The following is a 7,617-nucleotide window of genomic DNA, read 5'->3' as shown; positions in this document are numbered from 1 at the left end:
TTGTGTCACTTTAAAAGACAAGCACATTTTTATGCCAGAAATATTTGTGCCATAATTCAGGTCTTTAAGGAGCTGCAAGACTTTTGTTTTTGCTGCTTGAGACTATCGTGCTTAGCTCCTGGGAACTGAAACTAGATTGAAACATCTCAAATATTGGCAAAGAACAATTGTTAAGTGTTGAGTGTGTGAGGTGCAGTGGTTGGAAGAGTGTTGGACTAGAACTGGGGAGTCCAAGATTCTAATTTCTACTCGGCCACATAACTCACTGGATGTCCTTGGGAGAGTCGCCATGACAACCTAACCTGCCTCACAGGTTTCTTATGAGGATGAAATTGGGAAATTACGCCACTTTGTGGGAAAGGGGTAATATATACGTATATATAAATATTACACCCTATTATGGTTAACATTTGTCACAATCTTGCATTCTGCAGTTCTATGCTCCCAGAGCTAGGGATAAGCCCAGTGAAACACAACAGAACTAACATATTCGCTGAGGGAGTAAGGTGTGTGAGACGGAGAGGAGGTATGATGTTGTTGTTGTTGTTTAGTCGTTTAGTCGTGTCCGACTCTTCGTGACCCCATGGACCAGAGCACGCCAGGCACCTCTGTCCTCCACTACTTCCCGCAGTTTGGTCAAACTCATGCTGGTAACCTCAAAAACACTATCCAACCATCTCGTCCTCTGTCGCCCCCTTCTCCTTGTGCCCTCCATCTTTCCCAGCATCAGTGTCTTCTCCAGGGAGTCTTCTCTTCTCATGAGGTGGCCAAAGTACTGGAGCCTCAGCTTCACGATCTGTCCTTCCAGTGAGCACTCAGGGCTGATTTCCTTAAGAATGGATGCGTTTGATCTTCTTGCAGTCCATGGGACTCTCAAGAGTCTTCTCCAGCACCATAATTCAAAAGCATCAATTCTTCGGCGATCAGCCTTCTTTATGGTCCAGCTCTCACTTGCATACATCACTACTGGGAAAACCATGGCTTTAACTATACGGACCTTTGTTGGCAAGGTGACGTCTCTACTTCTCAAGATGCTGTCTAGGCCTGTCATTGCCCTTCTCCCAAGAAGCAGGCGTCTTTTAATTTCGTGGCTGCTGTCACCATCTGCAGTGATCATGGAGCCCAAGAAAGTAAAATCTCTCACTGCCTCCATTTCTTCCCCTTCTATTTGCCAGGAGGTGATGTGACCAGTGGCCATGATCTTCGTTTTTTTGATGTTGAGCTTCAGACCATATTTTGCGCTCTCCTCTTTCACCCTCATTAAAAGGTTCTTTAATTCCTCCTCACTTTCTGCCATCAAGGTTGTGTCATCTGCATATTTGAGGTTGTTGATATTTCTTCCGGCAATCTTAATTCCATCTTGGGATTCATCCAGCCCAGCCTTTCGCATGATGTATTCTGCATATAAATTAAATAAGCAGGGAGACAAAATACAGCCTTGTCGTACTCCTTTCCCAATTTTGAACCAATCAGTTGTTCCATATCCAGTTCTAACTGTAGCTTCTTGTCCCACATAGAGATTTCTCAGGAGACAGATGAGGTGATCAGGCACTCCCATTTCTTTAAGAACTTGCCATAGTTTGCTGTGGTCGACACAGTCAAAGGCTTTTGCATAGTCAATGAAGCAGAAGTGGAGGTATGATAGCCATCTTCAAATATCTGAAGGGCTGTCCCATGGAAGATGGAGCGAGCTTGTTTCCTCCTGCTCTGGAGGGTAGGACCCAAACCAGTGGATTTAAATGACAGCATCATTTCCCACATGCCTTCAGTTGATGGGCTTCATGGGCCCTAGGAAATACAAACCAGATTTTGCAAGCATGAGCTCCTTCTGTGACTGTGCTATCATATAAAAACCAGTGTGTGCTTAGTTTGTGGCCCACTTCTTAAGCCTTTGGACACACCCAAACTAATTACCATATTTTTCGCTCCATAAGAAACACCTTTTTCCTCTTAAAAGGTAAGGGGAAATGTCTGTGCGTCTTATGGAGCGAATGTGTGTCCCTGGAGCCAAATTGCCGGAGTGCGGCACGCTCCTGAGCTGCTCTTTGGTGGTGGTGGTGGGGGGAGCCGCATTGCTTTGCCGGCAGCCTCCGCTTCCCCTGCAACCTTGGGAAGGTTTGGGAGCAGCGGGCAGGCTGCGCACAGATGCCCTGCGCTCCTCTTTCTGTGCTGAGTTCAGCAGAGCAGCGCAAAGCCTCTTCAGCGAAGCGGGAGTGTTCCTGCTTCGCTGAAGAGGCTTTGCGCTGCACTGCTGAACCAAGCACTGCAAGAGGGAGAGCTGCGCGGCGCCTCTTGTTGTGATGCCTTAGCCTGATCCTCCCTCCTCCTTCCTCTTCAACAACATTTGATTCAGAATATTCCCCCCCCCCCCTTGTTTTCCTCCTCTAAAAACTAGGTGCGTCTTATGGTCGGGTGCATCTTATAGGGCGAAAATATGGTATTTGGATCTCATACTGAGCTCTTTCTCCCACCTCAAGAAAAGATGCTAGATAACCAGGGCTTTTTTCCCCCAGCCAGAACTCACCAGAACTCAGTTCTGGCACCTTTCAGGTGGGCACCATGCCATTATAAAAGAAAAAGGGAGGCATTTGTGGTGAGTTCCAGCATCTCTTTTTCTAGAAAAATAGAAAAAATAGCACTGTGGATAACTATCACAATATCTTGTAACAGGATTGTAATTATGTTCACAATGCATCCTTACAAGTATTGGAAACATTAGTTTACATTATGGCATTTATTTAACATAAGGAAATTAAAACGTGGGAAACAATTCTGGTGACTTTTGGCCAAAAATGTTGATTTAGCAATAATCAATCTCTAAGCTACAACAGAGGGACGCAGGTGGCGCTGTGGGTTAAAGCCTCAGTGCCTAGGACTTGCTGATCGAAAGGTCGGCGGTTCGAATCCCTGCGGCGGGGTGCGCTCCCGCTGCTCGGTCCCAGCGCCTGCCAACCTAGCAGTTCGAAAGCACCCCCGGGTGCAAGTAGATAAATAGGGACCGCTTACCAGCGGGAAGGTAAACGGCGTTTCCGTGTGCTGCGCTGGCTCGCCAGATGCAGCTTTGTCACGCTGGCCACGTGACCCGGAAGTGTCTGCGGACAGCGCTGGCTCCCGGCCTATAGAGTGAGATGAGCGCACAACCCTAGAGTCTGGCAAGACTGGCCCGTACGGGCAGGGGTACCTTTACCTTTTTAAGCTACAACAGAACTGGCCATCTTAATACTGGAAGACACATCCAGGTAATAGACTGATCTAGCACAAGTCAGTTCATATACCTAACTTCTGAGCGTTTCAAATTACATACAATATTAACTATTCCTCACTGCTTAGCCCAGTGACCATGTGTATTTTGGGTTAAAACCGGGTTGGTTTTCTTAGCTGTCTGGGGACTTGCTTGTGTGCTTTACCATGTCCTTGATACAGTAGGCAGTCTGAAGGGGAGGAGTTGCTGCTCAGAGCAGGTGAGGCTGAAGGGAGGAGTGAGTCACTGACCTTCGAGGGAGTGGATATATCAGCCACCACACAGCTGCTCTCAGTCTCCGGGAGCTCACAACCAGGAGAGTTTGCCAGGGCATTTAGCTGAAGTGCTCGAGAGCGGACCCCAGAGAACTGCACCACAGTATACATGGCAGCAAAAAACATGGAAGTTAACGGAGGTGCTGCCGTAACTTGCAGCACCTGTCTTATGTTTGTTATTCTGCCTGAGAAGGTACAGCACTACACATGCAGCAGGTGTAAGCTAGTTACCTTGCTGGAAGACAAGATACAACTGCTTGAAACCCAGATATCGCAAGTCATCGAGAAAGATAAAAAAGCGCTGCAGACTACTGTGGAAGAGCAGCAAAGTGAGGGTACCCCTATGGAGGTAGACGAGCACCAAATGCAGAAGGCAAACCCTGGGGATGTGATGCTCAGTAGCGGAGCTGTCGGGAACCAGGCTACTGCCCAGGTCATTTCCATGGATGTGGATCCTGTGCCACAGCATCAAAGTCAGCCATTGCAGAACTCGGTGGTTGGACAAGGTTCAGCAAACAGAAGGATTCATGCCACTTCCCGGAAGATGAACCATTGCTTTTTTGCAGCCATGACTCGCCAGAAGACGCTTCCAAGATAATAAGAGCACAAGGGAGGCGTTGGTGGTAAGTTCTGGCACTTCTTTTTCTAGAAAAATAACACTGGGAGAAAGAGACGTATGGTGGTTTTAGGTGGCTGTGTGGTGAGGGCGGCAGAGGGAGCTGTGTGTATATGTGACAAAATGTCCTGAAAGGTGTGCTGTTTTCCAGGTGCAAGGATTCAAGAAGTGACAAAGAAGTTGTCAAGTCTTATCAAGCCCACCGACCACAACCCCTTCCTTCTGATCCACGTGTATAGAAATGATACTGCCAAACAATGTACAGCATTGATACTGCCAGACATCGATACAACCTACAATGTACAGCATGGGACTATGAGACTCTAAGTATGAAACTGAAGGGCTTGGGGGGGTGGAAGAGGAAAATATTGGAAGTACACAACTGGCTGCACAGGTGGTGTTGTCAGGAAAGGTTTGGCTTCTTGGACCATGTTCTCCATTTCCAGGGAGGAGGACGCCCAGCAAGAGATGGACTGCACCTCGCAGTGGCTGGGAATAATATGTTTGCAAACCTTATCAGAATAACTTTAAACTGAGTCCTGAAGAGGAGAGAGACAATATTTCAGAGTGTGGGAGTGGGGGCAGGACACAAAATACTGGGCATAATAACTTCATTGATTATATATATATATATATATATATATATATATATATATTTAAAATGTACAGTAGCATCTTAGAAACCAACTAAGTTTGTTCTTGGTATAAGCTTTCATGTGCATGCACACAAAAGCTTATACCAAAAACAAACTTAGTTGGTCTCTAAGGTGCTACTGGACAATTTTTATATATATTTTGACTGTGTCAGACCAACACGGCTACCTAACTGAATCTAACTTCATTGATGTACAAGAAACTGGGGTGGTGCTTTCAGAACCTGCTAGCAGGCAGGGGGAAAGGAAGCAAAATTCTAAGTGTTGCCTCTAAACTGTAACACTTCTGTTTCAAGCAGTGCAAACTGATGTCAGAGAAGGCACAACATTGCTACCTTTCATGACTGGCTGCAGCAGGGAGGTAGGGCTGCCATCATGCCTGGCCACACCTGACATCAGTGTGCAGAAGATTGGGTTACCTGACTCTTACTTTGGGCATATAGGTGTATCTTGTTTATTTATTATTTATTTGTTATTATTTACTGTATTTCTGTAACGCTTCTCAGACTAAATCATAATATGGAGAGCAGACCAACAGAGGTTACAGGTGATCTATAACAAGAAATGATCAGGCAGGGTTTATAAAAACTAGGCAAGCATCAGAAAATATTGGTCTAATAGATTTAAATAAAAATAAAGACCAGTTTGTGACCTTATCATTAGATGCTGAAAAAGCTTTTGATAAAATCCATAAACATATGCAGGATACATTAAACAGATCCAGGTTCTATTTGGAATTTATTAAATGGGTCAAGATGCTATATGGTGCACCTATGTCGAGAGTTAAAACAACAATTGTTAGATGAGAATGATGAAATCTACAGGTACTGGTATGTTATGTTATATTAAAAGAAAAATACCAATTGGCCCAGATTCAGCCCAATGGCAATACTTGCAGTTGCAACATACTGTATGTTACTATATTTTGTTCGCATCAGCAGCTTTTACAGCAACTATGATGCCTCAGATATTAGAACAATGGACTAAATCCACTGAGGTGAAAAAGCCAGTGGTTGCTTTTTTTACTGGTTTCAATTAGTCAATTTGATGTACAACTTCTGAGAAACAAATGGCATAATGAACTGATGCAGTGGGACACTGTTTTAACTTTGGTAGCTAGCATGTCATTAGATTATAAACAGTGTCTTATACAACAAAAAGTAATGTTTAGAATTTATTGGACTCTACGTTTATACAGAAATGGACTTTCTACGACAGCACGCTGCTGGTGATGTGATAAGAAAAATGCTTCTTTGAAACGTTTGTTTAGGCAATGTCATACGCTTTAAAAATTTTGGAGGGAAGAATTAAGTTGTATAAATGTTACTTTGGGAGAGAAATTAAAATTGTCAGATGACAGTGTTATTCTAAACCACATACCAACGTAAATGGACTTTTCCACACCTTTACTTCTACTAAAAGACTGATATTGATACATTGGAAAGAAAACGCCATGACCTTCTCTGGACGACGGATAGAAGATATGAGTACACTTGCAAAATACGAACCATTTACTTTTAGATGTAGATTGTGTGTTGATAAATATAATGATATTTAGAATCCATTTATAATAAGCATAACAATTTCTTAATATATTTACACTTGTTGGAATAATTGTAATTGTTATAGACTTACGTATTGTTCTGTGCCACGGTTTTAAGTACTTTTCGATTTGTTGTGCTTTGTGTTCCCCTTCCCTCACCTTTGTTATATTACTTCTTTACTGAAATGTTATAATAAATAAAAAAAATGTCAAAAGTTAAGTAAAAATATTTATTCCTGCATTGCGGGAGGTTGGACTACATGACCCTGGGATCCCTTTCAACTCTATGATTCTATGAAGAAGACCTACAGAGGACTCGGCAAGAAAGGACTCATTTGCACCACCTTGACCCGTCTGGGTTGCTCCCCCAGCCAGCAAGTGTTTGTGTGTGTGTGTGTTCTGCCTGCATCAATCTTGTGTGTTGTCTGTACTGGTATGTTTGCTGCATGCCTGCTGGGAAGAAGTTTTTCTGGCTGATGGTGGGTGGTTTGTATTGTTTGGTTGCTGGCTGAGTGGATACAGCTGGGGTGTGGGTGGGATCCAGGGAATGCTGCATGTAGCAAGGTTGACCCCGAATGTGGTTGCTACTTTGGGTTGCCACAGGGCAGGAGTGCCCCCACTGTCAGTCAAAATACAGTGTGACACAAAACCCCACATATATTACCGTTTTTTTCGCTCTATAAGATGCACTTTTCCCCTCCTAAAAAGTAAGGGGAAATGTGTGTGCATCTTATGGAGTGAATGCAGGCGGGAGGCTCTGGTCAGCGGTCCCTTTAAAGAGCCGCATGGAGCGTTCGGGGCTTTTACCCGAGGAGGGAGAAGGGCTGCCTTTCTCCCTCCATGGGGAAAAGCCCCCAAGAGCCGCGCACACATTTTGCACGCTCTTTAAAGGGAGCGCGGCTCCTAGGGGAGCCTTAGCCACGTGGAGCCTCTCCTGGGCAGGGGGATGAAGGCTCCCCCTGCCCAGGGGAGGCTGCACGTGGCTAAGCCAGGAGCCAGGACAGCAATCGGGATTGCAGCTCAGCGATCCCGCTTGCTGTCCTGGCTAATGGGATAGCCGCGCACAGCCTCTCCCGGGTAGCGGGATGAAAGCTCCCCTTGCCTGGGAGAGGCTATGCGCGACTATCCCATAAGCCAGGACAGCAAGCGGGATCACTGAGCTGCAATCCCGCTTGCTGTCCTGGCTTCTGGGATTCAGAATATTTTTTTTCTTGTTTTCCTCCTCCAAAAACTAGGTGCGTCTTATGGTCTGGTGCGCCTTATAGAGCGAAAAATACGGTAAGTAAAAT

At 45.1% G+C, this 7,617-nt stretch overlaps 1 long non-coding RNA gene across 1 annotated transcript; it reads right to left on the bottom strand.

Annotated features, from left to right (window-relative positions):
* Positions 1-2,370: 2,370 nt before the first annotated feature.
* Positions 2,371-7,317, bottom strand: LOC144326141 (uncharacterized). The gene is made up of 2 exons (XR_013391300.1): positions 6,421-7,317; positions 2,371-4,671 (listed from the first exon to the last, which is right to left on the bottom strand). It is a non-coding gene; the product is annotated as an uncharacterized LOC144326141 (long non-coding RNA).
* Between the last annotated feature and the right edge of the window lie 300 nt (positions 7,318-7,617).

The sequence above is a fragment of the Podarcis muralis genome, chromosome Z (genome assembly GCF_964188315.1).
Source record: "Podarcis muralis chromosome Z, rPodMur119.hap1.1, whole genome shotgun sequence".
Classification (NCBI taxonomy): Eukaryota; Metazoa; Chordata; class Lepidosauria; order Squamata; family Lacertidae; genus Podarcis; species Podarcis muralis.
Note: the sequence above shows the minus strand (reverse complement) of the source record. Positions and strands in the feature narration are given on the sequence as shown.